Source organism: Microcaecilia unicolor, chromosome 3 (genome assembly GCF_901765095.1).
Source record: "Microcaecilia unicolor chromosome 3, aMicUni1.1, whole genome shotgun sequence".
Lineage (NCBI taxonomy): Eukaryota > Metazoa > Chordata > Amphibia > Gymnophiona > Siphonopidae > Microcaecilia > Microcaecilia unicolor.
This window is the reverse complement of record NC_044033.1, coordinates 60,475,695-60,499,364: the sequence shown is the minus strand read 5'-3', so window position 1 is coordinate 60,499,364 and position 23,670 is coordinate 60,475,695. Positions and strand designations below refer to the sequence as shown.

At 41.9% G+C, this 23,670-nt stretch overlaps 1 protein-coding gene across 4 annotated transcripts in view; it reads right to left on the bottom strand.

The window, feature by feature from the left end:
* Window positions 1–23,670, bottom strand: part of LOC115465482 (zinc transporter ZIP9-like) — a 90,244-nt gene that overhangs the window by 20,420 nt on the left and 46,154 nt on the right. The gene's annotated exons all lie outside the window — the stretch shown is intronic.

Sequence of the window (23,670 nt, the reverse complement as noted above, 5' to 3'; positions counted from 1 at the left end):
TGAGATCTGCATCAGAAGGATTAGGAGAAGACCTGAAGATGTATAAATTTAGTGTACAGGAGAGATAAGACATTAAATACTTGTCAGAGAGGCCACAGAACTAATGAATACTAAATGAAACTACAAGGTAAATTTAAAAGCAACTTCAGGAAAAACATTTTTACAGAAAGGGCCTCCCAGAGGAGGTAGTAGGGACATAACAATGGCAGAATTTAAAAAACAAAAACAAAAAAAAAGGAGTGGGATAAACACAGAGGATCCCTATATAGCAAAAGCATGGAATCAAAGCAAAATATAAATGACTTTCATATTTCAAACAAGGTATAGTGTAATGTGCACGGAGCGGCAGGTAGATCCCTAAACAAAGGCACAGAAGGGTGTAATCTGCAAAGAGCAGCAGCCACAAGCCACCTTACTGGGAAGACTAAATGGACCATACATCTGCCATCATTTGCTATGATACTATAACTCAGGATTTTAAACTCACCACCAGAAAAGTAAGAAGGGAACAGGCAGCAGAATTATCACATAATCACCCAATTCCCTGCATCTTCCTTCACACTACCACTTGTGATGGATTTTCTGATTCACTCATATTTTATGACAACATCATCTCTTCCTTTGAACCGCTCAATCAAAAAACTCATAGTAACAACTTTTTCAGGTACATCAAAAGCAGAAAGCCTGTGTTGGAATCCGTGGGGCCGTTATCCACCTTATAATCGAAAGAGAAAAACGCCTAGATTTCGACCCAAATCGGGAGATAGACGTTTATCTCACAAAAACGAATAAATCGGTATAATCGAAAGCCGATTTTGGACGTTTTCAACTGCACTCCGTCGCGGATGCGGACAAAGTTGATGGGGGCGTGTCAGAGGTGTGGCGAAGGTGGAACTGGGGCGTGGTTATCGGCCGAGGAGAGATGTACGCGTTAGGGCGATAATCGAAAAAATAAAGGCGTTTTTAGCGAACATTTAGGACACTTTTGTTGGACCCTTTTTTCACACGAACAGGTCCCAAAAAAGTGCTCTAAATGACCAGATGACCATCGGAGGGAATCGGGGATGACCTCCCCTGACTCCCCCAGTGGTCACTAACCCCTCCCACCACAAAAAAATGATGTTTCACAACTTTTTATTTTCACCATCAAATGTCATACCCAGCTCCCTGGCAGCAGTATGCAGGTCCCTGGAGCAGTTGTTAGGGGGTGCAGTGGACTTCAGACAGGTGGACCCAGGCCCATCCCCCCCCTACCTGTTACAATTGTGCTGCTTAATGCTTATTAGTCGTCCAACCCCTCCAAACCCACTGTACCCACATGTAGGTGCCCCCCTTCACCCCTTAGGGCTATAGTAATGGTGCAGACTTGTGGGCAGTGGGTTTGAGGGGGATTTGGGGGGCTCAACATACAAGGGAAGGGTGCTATGCATCTGGGAGCTCTTTTACCTTTTTTTTTGTTTTTGTAAAAGTGCCCCCTAGGGTGCCCGGTTGGTGTCCTGGCATGTGAGGGGGACCAGTGCACTACGAATCCTGGCCCCTCCCACGAACAAATGCCTTGGATTTATTCGTTTTTGAGCTGGGCGCTTTCATTTTCCATTATTGCTGAAAAACAAAAACGCCCAGCTCACAAATTGTCGAATAAAACATGGACGTCTATTTTTTGCGAAAATACGGTTCGGTCCGCCCCTTCACGGACCCGTTCTTGGAGATAAACGCCCATGGAGATAGACGTTTTTGTTCGATTATGCCCCTCTAGGTCTTGAAGGAGCATAAGGGGCACTCAGGGAAGACAAGACCATAGTGGAGAAACTGAGTGAATTCTTTGCTTTGGCCTTTACAGAAGATGTAAAAGATCTACCTGTACCAGAAATGGTTTTCAAGGGTGAAGATGGGGAGGAACTGAAACAAATCTTGGGGAGCCTGGAAGACATACTGAGCCAAATCTACAAGTTAAAGAGTTGTAAATCACCTTGATCAGAAGGCGTACACCCCAGGGTACTGAAAGAACTCAAACATGAAATTGCTGATTTGCTCTAAATAATCAATAGCCTGTCGTTAAAATCATTTATAGTACCTGAAGATTGGAGATTGGCCAATATAACACCAATTTTTTAAAAGGGTTCCAGGGGTGATCTGGGAAATTACAGACCAGTAAGCCTGACTTCAGTGCTGAGCAAAAACTATTATAAAGAATAAAATTATGGAACGCATAGACAAATGTGGTTTAATGGGACAGAATCGGCATAGGTTCAGCCAAGGAGAGTCTTGCCTCACCAATTTGCTTCATTTCTTTGAAGGCATGAATAAACATGTGGATAAAGGTGAGACAGTTGAAAATATGAGGGGCATAATCGAATGGGGCGCCCAAGTTTTCCTGAGGGCGTCCTCGCAGGACATCCCGGCGAAGGGGCGGGGAAATCTATATTATCGAAACAAGATGGGCGACCATCTTTCGTTTCGATAATACGGTTGGGGACACCCAAATCTCAACATTTAGGTCAACCTTAGAGATGGTCGACCTAAATGTTGAGATGGTCGTCCCTGGTTTTTGGCCATAATGGAAACCGAGGACGCCCATCTCAAAAACGACCAAATCCAACTCATTTGGTCATGGGAGGAGCCAGCATTCATAGTGTACTGGTCCCCCTGACATGCCAGGACACCAACCAGGCACCCTAGGGGGCACTGCAGTGGACTAACTGATGCACTAACTGAATGGAAAAAGCCCTTCCCTTACCGATCCCTTAGTGATTCGGGAAAGAACGGGCATGCATGAAGGAAATTGCATGCAAATGAGCTGCTCACTGTTAGCTCATTTGCACACAATTTCCTTCCTAAGGAGGGGAAGCCAGTGCAGAGCAGCCAAGCATTATGAGTGGTGCTCTGCGCATGCCAAAAACAGCTTCATACATGCAGACAAGCTGCATGTACAATAGATGTCTACAACCTTAAATAAATTGTCATCTACAACCTTAGAAATTCTTTTTTTTTTTTTTTTTTTTTTTTTAAAGAGTATGGGTGAAGGACGTCCTTCGCTATGCCTCCGTCCCTGTGACGGCAGTTGAGGACGTCCAAAATGTTGATGTTTCTGTGAGAAGGACATCCATGCCTTTGCTATGCCTCCAACACCCCCTTTATTTATTTGGATCTTGGATCAAAAGTAGCAGCAGTGGGATTTGAACTGGTTACCTCTGGATTGCAAGACCAGTGCTCTAACCACTAGGCCACTCCTCCACTCCCTTGAAATTTGGCTGTCCCTTGGGGGGGGGGGAAGGGGCAGTTCAGAATGTCCAAAATGTTTGAAAGGACGTCCATGCCTTCGCTATGTCTCCGCTGATACACACATACCTCCTCCCCCCCCCCCCCCCCAGGGACCTGCATACTGCTGCGATGGACCTGAGTCAGGCTGGCAAAAAATAGTTTTTAAAGTTGTTTTTTTTGGGGTGGGAGGTGGTTAGTGACCACTGGGGGAGTCAGGGGATGTCATCCCCGATTCCCTCCGGTGGTCATCTGGTCAGTTTGGGCACCTTTTTGAGGCTTGGTCGTAAGAAAAAAAATGGACCAAGTAAAGTTACCCAAGTGCTCGTCAGGGATGCCCTTCTTTTTTCCATTATTGCTCGAGGACGCCCATCTGTTATGCAAGCCCCAGTCCCTCCTTCGCTATGCTTCCAACACGCCCCCGGGAACATTGGGTGCCCCGCGACAGAAAGCATAAGTACATAAGTACATAAGTAGTGCCATACTGGGGAAAGACCAAAGGTCCATTCTAGCCCAGCATCCTGTCACCGACAGTGGCCAATCCAGGTCAAGGGCACCTGGCACGCTCCCCAAACGTAAAAACATTCCAGACAAGTTATACCTAAAAATGCGGAATTTTTCCAAGTCCATTTAATAGCGGTCTATGGACTTGTCCTTTAGGAATCTATCTAACCCCTTTTTAAACTCCGTCAAGCTAACCGCTTAGGGACACCCAAAATCGGCTTTCAATTATGCCGATTTGGGCGACCCTGAGAGAAGGACGCCCATCTCCCGATTTGTGTCGAAAGATGGGCGCCCTTCTCTTTCGAAAATATGCCTGAATGTATCTACATTTTTAGAAAGTTTTGGCAAAGATCCTCATAAAATACTCCTGACAAATTTATATCCTTCTGTGGACTAGGGATTGGTTATTGGACAGAAAACAGATGGTAGGGTTAAATGGCCATCTTTCTCAGTGGAGAAGGGTGAATAATGGAGTGCCACAGGGATCTGTACTGGGACCTGTGCTATGTAACAGATTTATAAATGATCTGGAAACCTGAATGACAAGTGAGGTGATTAAATTTGCAGAAGACACAAAACTATTCAAAGTTGTCAAAACACATGCAGATTGTGAAGACTTGCAGGAAAACATTAGGAAACTGGAAGGCTGGGCATCCAAATGGCAGTTGAAATTTCAATGTAGACAAATGCAAAGTGATGCAAATTGGGAAGAATCATTCAAATCATAGTTACCTGATGCTGAGGTCCACCTTAGAAGTCAGTACTCAAGAAAAAGATCTAGGTGTCTTCTGTAGATAATATGCTGAAATCGTCTGCCCAGTGTGCGGCAGTGACCAAAAAAGCAAACAGAATGCTAGGAATTATTAGGAAAGAAATGCAAAATAAGACATAATGCCTCTGTGTTGCTCCATGGTGCAACCTCACCTTCAGTGTTGCATTCAATTCTGGTCGCCATATCTCAAAAAAATATAGTGGAATTAGAAAAGGTTCAAAGATGAGCGACCAAAATGATAAAGGGGATGGAACTCCTATATGAAGAAAGGCTAAGGAGGGTTAGACTTTTTCAGCTTGGAAAAGAGATAGCCGAGGGGGATACGATTAAGGTCTATAAAATCCTGAGTGGAGTAGAATGGGGGAAAGTGAATCGATTTTTCACTCAAAAAGTACAAAGACCATGGAAACAAAAAAAACAAAAAGGCACACAACTGCTTACAAAACAGTAGATAAAAAAAACAACAAAGCAGTGGAATCAAATGCATTTATTGGAACAATACCCATACGTACTGTTTTACCAATATATACAAGTCCACAAGGGCAAATAATTGCATAGACAACCTGAGATGTTTTACAATTCGAATATTGTTTTAGTTCAAATTTTTCTCCTGTCTTTGGATTTTCAAAAAATTTTGCTTTCAGATTTACTGTACAAAAACAACAATTCAAGCATGGGAAATGCCCCCAAACTGGATCTTTCCTTACAGGTACTGGTAATGCTGATGGTGCTAAGAAATCTTTTAAATTTCTATTTCTCTTAAATGCTATCATCAGTTGTTTCTCAGAAAAGCACGGTATATTCTGAACAAGTGTCCAATGTTTTCTAAGTATTTTAATAATATCACGTGACACATGGTCAAAATAAAGGGTACACACAATTTTATCTGTATTCTTATCAGGAATATTATTATTTCTATGGAGGAGGTTACCTCTTTGATGTTCTTTTGTTTTTAGCATGCCTTCCTTTATGTATCTATGTGGATATCCCCTCTGTTTAAATCTATCAGCCATTACATGCATCTGTTTCTGAAAATCATTAGTATCTGAACATAATTTTTTAACTCTTAAAACTGACTATATGGGAGGTTACGTTTCAACGGTTGGCTATGACAGCTATCATATTTCAAAAGTTTATTCCTGTCTGTTGATTTACGGTATATTGTAGTTTTAAAATTACCATGTTCAAATTGTATTTTTATATCCAGATATGGTATTTCTTTTCTATTAAAATACATTTGAAATTTCAAATTATTATCACGTGTGTTCAACCATTCGTGAAACTCTCTCAGCTGTATTTCACTACCTTCCCATAACATCAGTATGTCATCTATGAATCTCCTCCATGTTAAAATGTATTTTCTCAAGGGACTAGTCTGTATATATTTCCTTTCAAAATTACCCATGAATAAGTTTGCCAACGATGGGGCTACCGTTGCCCCCATGGCTGTCCCTTTCACCTGTTGGTAGTAACATCCTTCAAATTTGAAAAAATTTTCTTTTAAAGCTATAGTAATTATTTGCATGATGAATTCCGTGGGTATTCTTCTACAAGATTTCCTTTCAAGCAATGCTTCTTGAATTACTGCCAATGCTTCATCTTGTGGGATACTTGTGTAGAGAGACTCGACGACAAATGTTACTAAAATAATATTATTATGAACCGGACCCAATTCGTCCAAAATATTAATAATGTGCATCGAGTCCCTCACATAAGATGGAATAGAGGGAATGAGGGGTCTAAGAAATAAATCCGTGAATACAGACAGTGGTTCTAAAAGAGAGCCAATGCCTGACACAATTGGTCTCCCTGGTGGATCTATAAGAGATTTATGTATTTTAGGCAATACATACAAAACAGGAGTACGTGGGTGATCAACTATTAAAAAATCTCTTTCCTTTTTAGTTAAATAACCAGCTTATTCCCCTAATGTAATAAGAGAGTCAATTTTTACTTTCAAGTCAGTAGTGGGATCCCTAAGTAGTGGTAGATAGAAACTCTTATCCTTCAACTGTCTCCTGATTTCATCTATATATTTCTCTTTATCCATCACCACTACTGCTCCCCCTTTGTCCGCTTGTTTTATCACAATACTATTATCATACCTCAGAGTGTCAATGGCTTTTCTTTCTTCTTTTGTTAGATTGAAAAATGGATTCTTCTTATTTTTCTCCAAAAGATCTAGATCTTTAAGTACCATTCTCTCAAAGGCTTGTATCATCGGATTTATTTGGACCGGGGGGACCCATACACTATTTCGTCTGACTATTGATTGTTCCATAACACAGCTTTCATTTTTAGAAAAGAAGTCCATAATGCGTAACTTCCTAGTTAGTTTAAAAAGATCAACTCTAGTATTCAGGGCATTATAGCATGGTGTTGGTACAAAAGATAGACCCCTATCTAAAACTGCCTGTTCATATTGACTCAAATTCCTTTTAGATAAATTAATAACATTACTAGTCTCCCATTTAGACGACCCTATCATATGTATATCATTATTCACTGTAACTATTGGTTTGTTTTTCATTTCCAATAGTCTTCTATGGGCCTCATGTGTGAATACATTTAAAACAAATAGGAGGAAATATTTTTTCAATCAAAGAACAGTTAAGCTCTGGAACTCATTGCCAGATGATGTGGTAACAGCAGTTAGCGTTATCTGGGTTTAAAAAAAAGCTTTGGAAAAGTCCATAGTCTGCTATTGAGATGGACATGGAGGAAGCCACTACTTGCCCTGAGATTGGTAGCATGGAATGCTTCTACTAATTGGGTTTCTGCCAGGTACTTGGATTGGCCACTGTCGGAAGCAGGATACTGGGCTAGATGGACCATTGGTCTGACCCAGTATGGCAATTATGTTCTTTAGTAATCTACTCCAACCTGAAGGAGTGTTAACTTCCTAACAATAGCAAAGAAATGTAATGAGCACAACCTCGGTGTCATCTTCGACTCCTCCCTCTCCTTCTCTGCGCATATCCAGCAGATAGCCAAGACCTGTCGCTTCTTCCTCTACAACATTAGTAAAATTCGCCCCTTCCTCTCTGAGCACACCACCCGAACTCTCATCCACTCTCTCATTACCTCTCGCCTTGACTACTGCAACCTACTCCTCACCGGCCTCTCACTTAGCCACCTATCCCTCCTTCAGTCCATCCTGAACTCTGCCGCACGTCTTACCTACCGCCTTGACCGATATACTCATATCACCCCTCTCCTCAAGTCACTTCACTGGCTTCCGATCAGATACCGCATACAGTTCAAGCTTCTCCTACTAACCTACAAATGCACTCGATCTGCAGCCCCTCCTTACCTCTATACCCTCATCTCCCCTTACGTCCCTACCCGTAACCTCCGCTCTCAAGACAAATCCCTCCTTTCAGTACCCTTCTCCACCACCGCCAACTCTAGGCTCCGCCCTTTCTGCCTCACCTCACCCCATGCTTGGAACAAACTCCCTGAGCCCATACGCCAGGCCCCCTCCCTACCCATCTTCAAATCATTGGTCAAAGCCCACCTCTTCAATGTCGCTTTCGGCACCTAATCACAACACCTCTACTCAGGAATTCTAGACTACCCCAACTTGACATTTCGTCCTTTAGATTGTAAGCTCTTCTGAGCAGGGACCGTCCTTAGTTATTAATTTGTACAGCGCTGCGTAACTCTAGTGGCGCTCTAGAAATGTTAAGTAGTAGTAGTAGTAGTAATGAGCTAATCCAATAAAAAGGTATCCATGTAATATTTTGTACATTAACCTTGATTTCTATTCATTTAAAATGGATTAACATGGCAACTCACTTCTTTAATCCAGAAATTCACAGAAATTGACAGGAGCTGTGTGAATGCTTTGCTATGGTCAAGGCACTCTGAAAGGCAGCCCCACAATATAATCATATCTCACCAATGAGTGGTTTTTTTTTTTGCCCTGTACATGAGCGACTATTCCACTGTCACAAGGAGCTTCATTATTGCTCTTTTTTTATTTATGTTTTTTTTTTGCTGCATTATATGAAGCGCTTAAGAAAAGCAATCTCATGTTTAAGAGGAAATGATGCAACTTAAATAGGCATTAAGATCAGAAGGCAGTTTCAGTACAAACCAGAACTACCTACGCTTGTCTCCATTGTTCTAGCCCAGGGGTAGGCAACTCCGGTCCTCGAGAGCCGCAGGCAGGTCAGGTTTTCAGGATATCCACAACGAATATGCAGGAGATAGATTTGCAAGCACTGCCTCCATGGTATGCGGATTTATCTCCTGCATATTCATTGTGGATATCCTGAAAACCTGACCTGCCTGCAGCTCTCGAGGACCGGAGTTGCCTACCCCACTTCTAGGGGGCTATGAAATGGCAGGAAGCCATAGCAGCAATGTCCCATTTTGCTAAAAGGTAGATTTCATCTTCACCAGTTAAGGAATCACAAAGATAAAAAAAAATTAGCATACTTCTAACAAATGGAGGGCCATCACCTAATCTGAAATCACCTTAATAATAAGTTTGTATTAAAACAAAAACACACTAATTTTCACATTTTCAAGTTTATGGTTTAAATTAAACTGATCTGATGAGATTTTTAAAGTATGTTTTCTGGATTTGTCTATTACACATCAGTTGCAAGCACAGAATCACCCCATTACTCAAATGAATTTTTCACATGTTTTCAATCCCTGCTACAGTGCTTTCGACACTCATTAGATTTCAACAAGCTTCAGTATGTGATAATTGAAACCTCCTAAGATATTGGCTGTTAATTTGACCCTCTTTCTCGATACCTATCATTAAGCAGACTCCTTGCTTTGCTTTCTCAGCACAGATGTAGAGTATCCGAGAAGCAGAGGTGGCAAGTAACCGCCTTCATTTCCTCAAAGAAAAGGAAGGTCTAGAGCAGTGGTATTCACTTTCACTTCAAGAGCTGCCAACAGCTCAGGGTTTCAAGATATCCTTCAGGAACACACATGCGAGAGATTTGCATACAGTGAAAACAGTAGGCATGCAAATTTATCATTTGCATATATCCTGAAAACTTGACCCATTGGTGCCCTCGAAGATAGAACCTTGGTCATTATGCCCTAAGGCAAACAAAAAATATGAGGTTGGAGGAGACAGAATGAAGAGTAGCCCAAGGAACTTCCTCTTTATGGAAAGGATGAGATACATGCATTCTTTTCCCAATGGAGGTACTGGAAGTAAAATAGTATCAAAATACAAAAAAAAAAGCGAGGAGGATCCTTAGGGCTGGGAAAACTAAGTGCTTTAGATTAGAGCTGTGCATTGGAAAATTTTAATTTCATTTGTCATGTCATTTCCACTCATTCTTGTTTTGTTTGTTTCAAGTTATGTCATTAAAAGTGCACTTAGAATACTTCTGGCTAGATCTCCTTCGGATTTCTTGGGGTGTACAATGGAAATGTACATGACAGGGGGCGAGAGACAGATAAGAATGGTTCAGAAGAGAGACCCTGAGGTGATAGAGGATCTCATGGTGGCCAGGTGGTGGACCTAGCAAGGATGCTGGGCTGCACAAGAAAAAGAGGTGTTAATGCCCCTGTACAAGATGTTGGTGAGGCCCCACTTGGAGAACTGTGTTCAGTTTTGGAAGCCGTATCTAGCTAAGGACATCAAAAGACCTTGAAGCGGTCCAGAGAAATGCGACAATTATGTATGAGATTTGTGCCAAAAGATATATGAGAAGAGACTTGATGACTTGAATATGACATACCCTAGAGAAAAGGAAGGATGGGGAGACATGAAAGCCTTTTTTTTTTTTAATTTTCAAAGAGGTATTTTATTAACACAGCTTAACTATGTCAGTACATGCTGGGTTCTAGAGAAAATAACACAACATCTATAACCTCACATAGTTTTTCTCTTGGTTTTCACCCCTTTCTACCCCTTATCCCAAAGGGAAATAAAACAAAATCAAGCTACAGACCCCACAATCATTGAGAAGAGTCTAGTCAAAGCTTATCTTGCAAAGGTCCCTAGATTCTTTTTCATTTAGGCAAAGACTTACAGCGCACCAGTCAAAATATTCCATTTCATAAATGTATCTCAGTTTACAGCAGCTGCCAAAACCAGTTCCACCAGCACTATAAAAGAGGTCTTAGCACTGGTATATCCAGGAGTACTCCTATTCAAAAGAAAGATCCCTGGATCCCAGGGAACCAAAAGGCCCATATGTTGACGAAGCGTAAATCAAACACTCCTCCAAGTAGACCTTTGCTTTTGTATATAACCACCAGATATTTAACACAGTCCCAAGATTTCCACACCCATGCCAACAGTTTTGGGACACAGATGGGAACCAACAGTTTAGCCTATCAGGGGTCAGATACCAGCAACAGACCATTTTAACATGATTTTCCTGAACACTTGTTCAGACAACTATGTTAGGAAGCAGAGCCTCTACTGCCACCCAATCAGTTTCCACATATTGGACACCCAACTCCGTTTCCTGTGTCCAAGAACAGAAGGTTCCAGTTCTATGAGATATCTATATAATAGCAGTAAGCAAGTGTTTAGTGAACTGGAAATACTCAAAAATGTCCTCCAACCAGGTGGATTCCCTGACTAATCTAAATTTAATATCTTTACACGTAAGTACGTGTACAAATTGAGAGTAAAAAAAATGATGCTTTGGGGAAATTGTTATGTACGGGCTAATGATTCAAAGGACAACAAGGTGGACTTACCAAACAATGTACACCAAGTTACCAATCCCCATTCCTTCCACAACTTGAATATTAAAGAGGTCTCAGCAGGGGAAAAGAGTGGATTATATCAAATGGGTGTAAAGCAAGACAGCTGAAAGTCAAGCTGTTTGCTCATAGAGTCTCAGAGCTGCAGGGTGTGTATGTTGTAGGACAAACTACTCCTTCTATGGTTCAATAATGCTTAGGCAGCCATAAGGGTACCTCCCCAATCATAGCTTGCTCAATCCAGAGTCATAATTTATGAGAGGTTGCCTGATATATTAGACATTTGAATACTTGAAAGGTGGTAACATAAGTACGAATCTTTTCCAGCGTCAGAGAAGCAGTAGAATTGGAGGACATGAATTGGAGGTTACAGGGTGGTAGGCCTAGGAGTGACATCAGAAAATACCTTTTCAAGAAGAGGGTGGTGAATGCCTGGAATGCCCTCCTGGGGGAGGTGGTAAAGATGAAAATGGTGACAGATTTTAAAAAATGAGTTGGATAAACACAAAGGATCCTTATATGGAAAGAAGATGTAATCGAAACAAACTTGGTGGTGCTTAGACGGCAATATGGTTTCTGAGGCTGTAGTAGGTGGTGAAAATGGTGGACTAGACAGATGGTAGATGGCAGATCGCTGTTGTGACTGAAGGCCCTGGCTTTGTAAACCACTCTTGTATGTTTGAAAGTATCAACCAAACTAAACTATGTTAATCCAACACATCTGATGAAGTGGACTCTTGTCTTTGAAAGGCCATGCCTCAATGATCTGGTTAGTCTATAAAGTGCCACCAACTTCTTTGTCATTTTTGCTGCTCCAGACTAACATGAATACCGCCTCTGGAATTTAACTGGGTCATTCTTTTCCCTTAGTATCTCTTCCTCAAACACCAATACTGCTCACAGCACAAAAGAAATCAAATCTGCTTCCTTCCTTTCCATGAGATTTCTTCTGTGATATAATCAAATGATCTACACCACAAACAAATCACTGTCCCCCATTCTCTACCCATCTTTCCTTATCCCTTCTATTTATTTAAAAGCTATTATATACCATGTTTCATCTATATCTTACATAGCAACGATAAGATATGTTGAGATAAGATTAAAACAAAACCTAAAAGGATTACGATAACACCCTAACTTTGTCAGCAATGCTTTGTTTAGAAAGGAGATCTGTTCTAGTCAATCAGAACCTGCATCACTTAGGCTCACTCCAATAAGCTGTGCATTTTGTGGTACTTGAAGCAGACAGTTTCTGAGGTTCACCAGTTCTTTAATTTTTTTCTATTGTGTAAATTTTAAGCCACGCCAAGAAAGCCTAGGCCCACATCTGCCCGGCAGAAATTCTTTGACAGGTGAATGCTCAGTGATCTGAAACCACCTCCTGACTCAGTAAAGTGGGCAAAAAGCAAACTGCAAAACTGTTGCCGTCTTTCCAGTACAATTCTGGCATTCATGTGCTATTACACTAAGAAGCTCATTTGCATTAGCTCTCTCACACTGTTGCTTTGATTACAAGTGAATAGGGTGCACTCTATCACATATTTGGCATCTGTAAATGACAACATTCACTAGGGTCATTCTCCTGCCTACAAAGAGCTGATAGAACTCTATAGTTTCCTTCATCTGTTCTCCTGTCAGATGCTTCAATACAAGCCTTCATACAGGTCCCACCCTGTCCTATGTCTTTATAAATTACAGCAACAGCCTTCAATAGACATTCTGTAAGCCCTCTTGAGGAAGGGAAATACCTACCGTACCTGAGTATAGTTTGACTTGAGCTACCACTGAAAACGCACAAGCTAAATCCAAAATAAAAAATATTCTGCAATACCGGGAAATTACTACTACTACTACTACTACTATAAATCATTTCTATAGCGCTACCAGTCGTACGCAGCGCTTCACAATTTAACATGACGAAAAGACAGTCCCTGCTCAAAAGAGCTTACAATCTAAATCAGGACAGACAGACAGGACAAATAAGGGATAAGGGTAGGACAGATAGATAGGACATATGGGGAAAGGGACTATTGAAGAGAGGAAGACAAGATAAAGGTTACGAGCAGTTGACAAGTTAGGAATTAAAAGCAGCATCAAACAGGTAGGCCTTTAGCCCGGATTTGAAGGTGGCCAGGGATGGAGCTTGACGTAATGACTCAGGGAGTCTATTCCAGGCATAAGGTGCGACAAGATAAAAGGAACGGAGTCTGGAGTTAGTTACCTCTGATTGGCAACAGTGGAGAGCTCTTACTGTCCAGGGAAAGGAACCTGGTTACCCATTTCCAGGTCTGCTGCAGCGGAAGAACAATATATCTCTCAGTATCTCCCCGCCCTCCCCCTCCCCTGTAACCAACTGGCAAAATGTACAGGACCAAACGATTTTGTTTCTGCCAAAGTACAAGAAAGATGCGATGTTGAGCAAAACCAGTCTGACAAGTGTCTTAAACAACTGGATATGGAAAAAAAAAAACGCAGATTTAAAAGTCCCAACCCCCCCTTTGCCTGAGGCAGCTGCGCTCTCATTATGCTCATACGACCCCTCTTCCCACTCCAAAGATACGCGTTTATCCTTTTGTGTACCCATCTTTCTCCGAGGACAAGCAGGCTGCTTGTTCAGCGGGAGGTGGTGGAAATGAAAATGGTAACGGAATTCAAACATGCGTGGGATAAGCATAAAGGAATCCTGTGCCGAAGGAATGGATCCTCAGGAGCTTAGTCAAGATCGGGAGGCGGGGCTGGTGGTTGGGAGGCAAGGATAGTGCTGGACAGACTTGTACGGTCTGTGCCAGAGCCGGTGGTGGGCAGCGGGACTGGTGGTTGGGAGGCGGGGATAGTGCTGGACAGACTTGTACGGTCTGTGCCAGAGCCAGTGGTTGGGAGGCAGGGCTGATGGTTGGGAGGTGAGGATAGTGCTGGGCAGACTTATACGGTCTGTGCCAGAGCCGGTGGTTGGGAGGAGGGGCAGGTGGTTGGGAGGCGGGGATAGTGCTGGGCAGACTTATACGGTCTGTGCCCTGAAGAGCACAGGTACAAATCAAAGTAGGGTATACACAAAAAGCAGCAAATATGAGTTATCTTGTTGGGCAGACTGGATGGACCGTGCAGGTCTTTTTCTGCCGTCATCTACTATGTTACTATGTATCATGTTCACCAGGCTATTTAACTCCAGTATCTGGACACACAAGCTCTATCTAGGCATTAGGGAGTAATTCTACAAGAAGGACACCAATAGTTAGGTGTCAAGAACAAATGTAAATTACCTGAATACCGGCATACAAGTACGCATGTGTCCACTTAACTGCAAAAATGCCAATATTTCAGCTAGAAACTATTCTATAAAATGACACCTAAATGTGATGGCGGGTAGTTTGAAGGTGGGCATACACATAGATGGGTTTCTATGTGAGTGCATGGTTACACACACAAATTACAGAATATATAATTTATGCACTTTTTTTAAAGCAATCTAGGTGTGAGCATTTGCACCAGCTCTATGGTTGGTGTAGGTGAACATAAGAACAAGAATAGCCATATTGGGTCAGACCAATGGTCCATCTAGCCTAGTATCCTGCTTCCAACAGTGGCCAATAAAGGTCATAAGTACCTGGCAGAAACCCAAATAGTAAAAAGATTCCATGCTACTATTCTCAGGGCAAGCAGTAGCTTCCCCATGTCTGTCTGAATAGCAGACTATGAACTTTTTCTCCAGGAACTTGTCCAAACCTTTTCAAACCTAGATACGCTAACCTCTGTTACAATATCCTCCGGCAACGAGTTCCAGAGTTTAACTATTTGTTGAGTGAAAAAATATTTGCTCCTATTCATTTTTAAAAGTATTACCCTATAACTTCACAAAGTCTTGGTACTCAGGATTTTGTAGACCTCAATCAAATCCCCCCGTCTCTTTTCCAAGCTGAAAAGCCCTAACCTCTTTAGCCTTTCTTCATATGGGAGGAGTTCCATCCCCTTTAGCATTTGGTTGCCCTTCTTTGAATCTTTTCTCATTCCGCTATCAGGCTCATTTTCGAAAGAGAAGGGCGCCCATCTTTCGACACAAATCGGGAGATGGGCTTCCTTCTCTCAGGGTCACCCAAATCGGCATAATCGAAAGCCAATTATGGGCGTCCCCAACTGCTTCCCATCGTGGGGACGACCAAAGTTCCTGGGCGACCTCGAGCGATAATGGAAAAAAGAAGGGCGTCCCTGATGAGTACTTGGCCGACTTTACTTGGTCCTTTTTTTAACAACCAAGCCGCAAAAAGGTGCCTGAACTGACCAGATGACCACCTGAGGGAATCGGGGATGACCTCCCCTGACTGCCCCAGTGGTGACTAACCCCCTCCCACCCTGAAAAAAACAACTTAAAAAACTTTTTTTGCCAGCCTCAAATATCATACTCGGGTCCATCGCAGCAGTATGCAGGTCTCTGGGGGGGAGGTGAGTGTGTGTCAGCGCAGGCATAGCGAAGGCGTGAACGTCCTTCTTTCAAACATTTTGGATGGCCAAATTTCAAGGGAGTGGAGTGGAGGAGTGGCCTAGTGGTTAGACAACTAGTCTTGCAATCCAGAGGTGGCCGGTTCACTGCTGCTACTTGTGATCCAAACTCCAAATAAATAAATAAAGGGGGTGTTGGAGGCAAAGCAAAGGCACGAATGTCCTTCTCACAGAAACATCCACATTTTCGATGTCTTCAAAATCAACTGCCCGTCACAGGGACGGAGGCATAGCGAAGGCGCCTAACACTTGGACGTCCTTCACCCATACTCAAAAAAAAAAAAAAAAAAAAAGATGTCCCCGACGAGCACTTGGACGTTTTCACCTGGACTTGTGTTTTTTTAAGGTTGTAGATGGCAATTTATTTAAGGTTGTAGACGGCTATAATACATGCAGCTTGTCTGCGTGTATGAAGCAGTCTTTGGCATGCGCAGAGCAGCCACGCATAATGCTTGGCTGCTCTGCACTGGCTTCCCCGCCTTAGGAAGGAAATCGTGTGCAAATCGCTAAGGGATTGGTAAAGGAAAGGCTTTTTCTGTTCAGTTAGTGCATCAGTTAGTCCACTGCAGTGCCCCCTAGGGTGCCCGGTTGGTGTCCTGGCATGTCAGGGGGACCAGTGCACTACGAATGCTGGCTTCTCCCACGACCAAATGAGTTGGATTTGGTCATTTTTGAGATGTGCGTCCTTGGTTTCCATTATGGCCGAAAACCGGGGACGACCATCTCTAAGGTCAACCATCTCAACATTTATGTTGACCATCTCTAAGGTCAACCTAAATGTTGAATTTGGGCGTCCCCGACCGTATTATCGAAACGAAAGATGGCCACCCATCTTGTTTCGATAATAGGGGTTTCCCCGCCCCTTCACGGGGATGTCCTGCGAGGACACCCTCAGGAAAACTTGGGCACCTCATTCAATTATGCCCCTCAATGACACCTAGATCTTTTTCTTGGGTGCTGACTCTAAAGTGGAATACGTGTAAATTATATGCACATATTTATCTTGCTATGTAAGTATTCTGTAAAGGAAAGTGGACCTACACTTTCCTTTATAGAATAGGCTTCAGATAGGCCCCTTCTTGGTACCTAAATATAGGTACCCCTTTATAGAATTACCCTCAAAGAGATTACCCAGTACCCTAAATCAGAATTTCTTAGCATCTTCCAAGCTCAGCCAGAAGGAGTAATCTACAGTCATAAGCTTTCATCCATGAGACATTTCCATGGCCACATAGCCAAATCCAGCTGAATGAACAGATTCTGGTATAATGTTCTTGCTCCAAAATTATGGCAGTATCCAGACAGTTCAGAATTGGCCTCCATGAGATATCTCCCAAGTTGATCACCTTCCCGATTAGTACTAGTACTACTACTTATCATTTCTATAGCACTACTGGACGTACGCAGCACTGTACACTTGAACATGAAGAGATTAGTCCAGGAATTCTCTCATGTGCTCCTTTCTCATCGCCATTCATTGCTCGGTATGATTTATTTTGGTATTTACCCCCCTGTTTATCATGCTGCGCTAGTGACTGCCGTGTGCTAATGCCGATACAGCCCATTCTCTTTGAATGAGATGTGTTGCCGCACGGCAGCCACTAGCACAGCTTAGTAAACGGTGGGGGGGGGGGGGGGGGGGTTAGTTCTTAGTCTTTGGAAAGAAGAGAGAATTGACCCCAGCTAAAATAAAGCCATTCTCTTCATTCATCTAATCTTGCCTACTTATTTCCCAGTTTCTAACCTTCCGTGTGTATCCACAGTTGCTTAGAATGTCATGTTCATACAACGATTAGATTTTATTCATAAAACTAACATTCTTCCTCCAAGGCAGTCAGGGATCAAGATCCCACCACTGTACTGATGGGTACGATTGACTATGGGGCTCATTTTCGAAACAGAAAAACATCCAAAAAGTGTCACAAAGCACCATTTGGACAGATTTCTTCTCAAAACATCCAAAATGGTATTTTCAAAACCATTTTTGCAGACGTCTATCTATGCATTTTGTCTGCAGTGAATCCAAATCACAAGAGGGTATGTCAGGAGTGTTTCAAAGGTGGAATTAGGGCATGCCTAACACTTGGATTAATGCCATAACAGAACAAAACCAAAACATCTAGGGCAAAAACTTCAACATTTTGGTCTAGACCTGTTTTTCTAATGAATAAAAAACAAAAAGGTGCCCTAAATGACCAGATGACCACTGGCGGGATTCAGTGATGAACTCCTCACTCCTCTGATGGTCACTGACCCCCTCCCACCCCCTAAAAATATGAATAAAAATAGTACTCACCAGCCTCTATGACAGCCTCAAATGTTATAACCAGGTCCATTAGAGCAATATGCAGGTCCCCGGATTAGTGTATACAGGTGAACCCAGGCCCATACCTCCTCTGAGGAGAGGGTAGTCAGCTAAATCAAAGACTAGACTTTGGACATTTAAATGGCCTAAAAAGAATAACACACAAAGCACAAAACCTTGTACAAAACGGTATTTTGGGGAAAAAAAACCCCCCCAAACGATACACTTTTTCATTTTTCAAAAATGGATTTAGGATGTATATTGGATGTATATTGGAAAGACAACCTCTCTGCTTCTTGTCCATTGCTTTCTGGAGCCTCTCACACTACCCTGTCACCACTGGCAACCGTTTTCCAGTTTTTTGGGATCACTGCTTTCATCTCCTAATTGCATACGAGCCCAGTGAACCACAGACACCCAACAATCAAAACAACTGCCTGGATGTAGCTGCGAACTAGCTATTTACGCAGAAGCTGAATCTAGGGAAGTACAAAGCCAACATATTCCCCAAACACGATTCTCCCTCAGCCACAACAGCCACTATTGTCCCTCTTATTCAGGGTATCCCAGTTACTATCAAAGACTGTGGCTGGGTTCTGGGAATCATCATAACAACCAATTGATATTTGCTTCCCAGATACCCTCTCTAGTTAAGCAACCATTTCTTGCCCTTTAAAATTTTTAAACTGTCCATTTCTTCAAGGCAAATAACTTCAAATACTTTGCTCATTGTAGACTGTCTTGACTACTGTAGTTGTCTTTTTCCAGGATCCTTTACTGGGCTGAGGTGGAACAATATTGGCTTCTCATCACTTTTTGGTCCCATTTCAAAATTTTAATAATATTTCACTGCACATTCTACTCTGGTACACCAGCATAAATAGCTAATCTGCTCCTATTCCGCCACACCTCACTTAGATCCTCTCAGGTATTTGATTGAACTATATTGTATTTGCTATTTGTTTGTTAAGTATGTGGATAAAATTAATAAAAATGTTTTACAGTAAACTTCTGTTGATCCCTACAGTTTCCACAATCAGACTTGAAAAAAAACTCATTACACCTCTTTCCGCTTCTTGGTTCCCTCAATCTGGAATTCTCTGTCCCTTGTGTGGAGATTAGGGAACTCTTACTTTCTTTAAAACAGGGGTTTAAAAATTCCTGTCTTATAAAGCTAGTGTTTAGAAATTAGGATGCCTGTTCTCTCGCAGCTAAGCAAGGTGGAACCGGCTCTTGCTCTCACCATCATAGTTGATAGAAGCAGCAATCCTGCTGTTTGTCTTTTTTTTTTTTTTAAACTAACTTCCGATCCTCCCCGATGTCTCCACTTTTTTCTACTCAACTACCTTAGTTGTATTGTTTTCTGATATCTGCTATTACCTGCTGTGTATTACACTCTTTCCTAGTTATTGCTAATGAATTTCTATGTTTCATACAGAGGTGTAGCCAGACTTGGTATTTTAAATCAGCCCTTCCACATGCATGTGCCGCCCTCCCCCCTCCACACCACAAATATCTTCCCGGAGATATTTTTTTTAAACACAGATTTTTTTCACCTATCCCACATCTCCTCTCTCTCCACCAAGGTGTCCTGGCATCTGCACTCCTATCTCTGAACTCCGTCCCTCCTTGGTGGTCTGTATAGGCGACCTTGGCGCCTGCAGTGATTCATTCTTGCTGCTTGCGACAGATCTGCAGGCTTCCATCTGCCACGTCCCACCCTTGCTGACATCACTGCCTGTTTCCTGTCTGGCGGAATGCGGCAGATGGAAGCCTGCGGGGCCGGAGCAAGCAGCAAGAATGAATCGCTGCAGGCTCTGAGAACGCATGTACTGACACTGGGGAGGGATTGGGTTCAGAGACAGAAGCACAGATGCTGGGATGCCGGAGAAGAGAGCAGTGTGGCGCTGCTGCTGGGTGGGCCTGACCCCACCCATAGCTATGCCACTGGTTTCATGTTGGCTTACTGTAAACCACTTTAATATCTCTATATAAAGCAGTGTATACAGCAAGTCACAAAACTAAACTGATTTTGTGTTGGGTAAATATAAGCTGTATTCTGTCCTGAATTAAGAATTCCCTAGCCCAAAGGCGTTCTAGCTTCTAGATCCCTCTGTTTTACGATTTTCTTGTTGACCATGCTCCTGATTTGCTTTGCATTACTGAATCTTGTAATTTGGCTACAGACACTTAACCAGTTGAGGGCTACCAATTATGATTTTTCTATAAATCTTGGGATGTGGGGCACGGGGGTGGGGTTTTGATCTGTTCAAAGAAATACCTACAATTTGTGTCACTCTGTTTACCACCTCAGGATTCTTTTGATGCTTTATCTGGGCAAGTCACTTAACCCTCCATTGCCCCATGTAAGCCGCATTGAGCCTGCCATGAGTGGGAAAGCGCGGGGTACAAATGTAACAAAAATAAATTGCTGTGTAGTAATTTTCTGCTACATTGGCCACCTGGGGACTGCTGAATGCTTTACTGAGAAATCTATTTGCTGCACCCATTCATCTTATTGTTAGAGGACTTTTCCCCATCTATTCCACATGACATCTCTGATTCTGTTCAGTCCTTTTTAGATGCATTGTCATCTTGGGAACTGACTCAGATTGTCATGGTCCCCTACCTATAAGTGTGGCGGTACCCTAGATCTAATTTTCTTTCCTGCTACGGCATCACTATAGCAAGAGTGGGCTTCCTTGTTGGTTCAGACACTCCTCCGGTCATACCACTATTTGTTGACCTGTCCAATCAGCTTCCTTCACAGTTCTTGAGGCCTCTTCTTGTTATGTGCTTCCCCTGTGGAAAATGCTACCAGTTATGAATTGTGATTTTCGTCAGTTTTTAAAGGCCTATTTATTTAGAAGTGCTTATTTTTGTTAGCCTTTAGATATTTCCTGTTTCTTCTGAATTTGTGCATTATTATGTTCTTTGTTTATTGTAAATGTTTGATTGTACCCCACCATGACCCACGGTGATTTGGTGGGTGGGTTATAAGGTTTGTAAATAAATAAATACAATTGAAGAATCAATACAGCTGCAGTTTCAAAATCTGACTATCTTGAACTCCTGATTGCAGAATCCTATCCTTTACAAATCTCACTAAATAACAATCCATCAATTATTAGAACCACCAAGCTCTATGAATGACTTCCATTATGAAAAATACTTTCTCAGATTACATTTATGAGACTGGCTTCTGTTAATTTAGGGAGAGCAAAACAATTCTGTTAAGGGTAGTCAAGACTGCTTTGTTTTCACTTGGCTTGACTTGCAAAGTAAATAGTCACAAGAGTATGTATGGCCTAGCAATAAGAAAACATCGTCATCAAACCTGAAAGAACTCCAAGACACTGCTCCAAAGCCCACAATTTAGGTTTTGGGCCAGAAATTTGTTAACTCTTTAATTTGTTCTAGAATTGATATAGCATTAATATCCTGTGCTTCAGTTTGGCCATCTTTGGGTTAAATTAGTAACATCACTCAATGTCCCTCTCTCAATACTTTTTAGCCATGCGAGCCACATTCCTTTACATTATAAGAATTAAAAAAAAACCCAAACAAAACTCAGTCTTGAAAACAAGAATTGATCACACACCAAAGACAAACAAAAAGTTATAGACCTGTCAAGACACATTTCTAGGTTTCACGAAGCACTTTCGAGTTCTAGACCCTTCATGTAAAAAATTATTATAATAATTATACTATGGCTGTACCAAATACTCATATTCCATTTGGCTCCGAATAGTGCACCAAATACATTATTTGTATTTGGACGAATAGTGATTTAAATTCGAATACAAATAATCTGAGGCTCTACTGTGCTAAATCCTACCGATAAAAAAAAACAACACTTGCTTTCTGATTTCACGTTGCTTCTTTTATTATTTCTTATGTTAAAATTCAAGGTTCATTATTCATATTCAGTATTTGTATTCGGCCAAATAATATTTTTCATTATTTGCATTCAGCAGAACAGTAAAATATGCTATTCGGTACATCTCAAAATTATATATTACATGATTTTAAAGAGTTACAGATAGCTGGACATAAACCTGCTGGGACCCTGGGCCAGTCTGTTTCAAGATATCCACAATGAATATGCATGATACAGATCTGAATTCATTGCCTCCACTGCATGTACTTCTTCTCATGCATATTTACTGTGGATACTCTAGAAAGGCGAATGGATGAAAGCAGAGCTGGATTAACACTATATTGGGCCCCAGGCAAGCATATTTGTAGGGCCCTCCCCCACCAGGTACCCCATCCTCAACCATCGTTTCACTTCTCCAGAAGTAGCAAGGAAAGGTGCAGAGCCTAAATGTAGGTGTTATAGCAGTAATAGTTTGTGAGTGAGCATGGGGGCTATGCAAGCACATGTTTTGAATGAGGAAGCTTAATGGGTAGAGATGGAGAACAGCCAAGTTACTCATCTCCCGGAGGCAAATTCTGAGTCAGTCCTGGATTTCTACACTCTATCCTGGTACATTAAAGAGCTGCTTTAAATTGGTGGTATCAAGAGACTACAAATAGAATACTGACTTGGGATATAAGTTCAAAATGAGGACTGGCCAAAAAGTCTCCCTCCTGGAGCTGGGTAGCTTGGCAGCTCTGCAGCAGTGGGCTGAGAACCAGGGTAGCTCTCTCTTGCCTCTGATACAAACCAGAGACTCAAGGAATGGGACTGCCCAAAAGCGTGGGATTTAAGGGCAATGGGAGAAATTCTATATATGGCGCTTTAAAAATCTGCGCCATAAAACCACGCTCTTAGCATGATTCTATAAAGTATGCCTAAAGTTAGGCGTAATTTATAGAATACACTTATGTGCCGTTCTTGTGCCTAAAATTTAGACTCACCTAAAACCAGGCCTAAATACCTGTGCCTAAGTTAGGTGCAGATCAGGTGCTTTCTATAATAGTGTGAATAGTTTTTTGAAATCCCCACGACCCGCTCATTCCACACTCCCTTTTCAACTATGCAAATTAGAATATACTTGCACCATATTGTAGAATATGCCTAGAAATTCTAGGTGTATTCTAATTAAATTCTAGGCGTAAATTCTAATTAAAGCCAATTAGTGCCACTAATTGTTAAGTATCAATTTGTACTGATTGGCTTGTTAATCAAATTGTGCGTGCAATTTGGCCATGTGGCCATCCCCTTTCTTTTTCCAGTTGGCTGTGAATGAGGTCTCCTGTGCCTAAAAGAGATGCGAGTATGTCTCCTCATTCTATAATTTGGTACCTAATGTTAGGCACTAACCCCCTAATTCTTTAAAAGTCGCCAAAAATTGCACATGCAAATTTGGGAATGTGCCCAATTTGTACAATTTAATTAAATGAGTTAATTAGCACCAATAGTTGGCTTTTTAACAAGCAATCGACACTAATTAGATTTCATTGGAATTTTACGCATGAGTGAAAAAATAGGTAATGGTAATGGGAGGCTCATAGGCATTTATGCATGTTGTTACAGAACACCATGTTTCAGTTTCTGCAAATGGCCATGCATAAAGTTAGGTGTGATTCCCAGGCATAAACACTATTCTATAAACCGTGCCTAATTTTAAGCGTGGCTTACAGAATAGCGCTTTTTTCAGCGCCATATATAAAATTCACCTCTAAGTGTGTG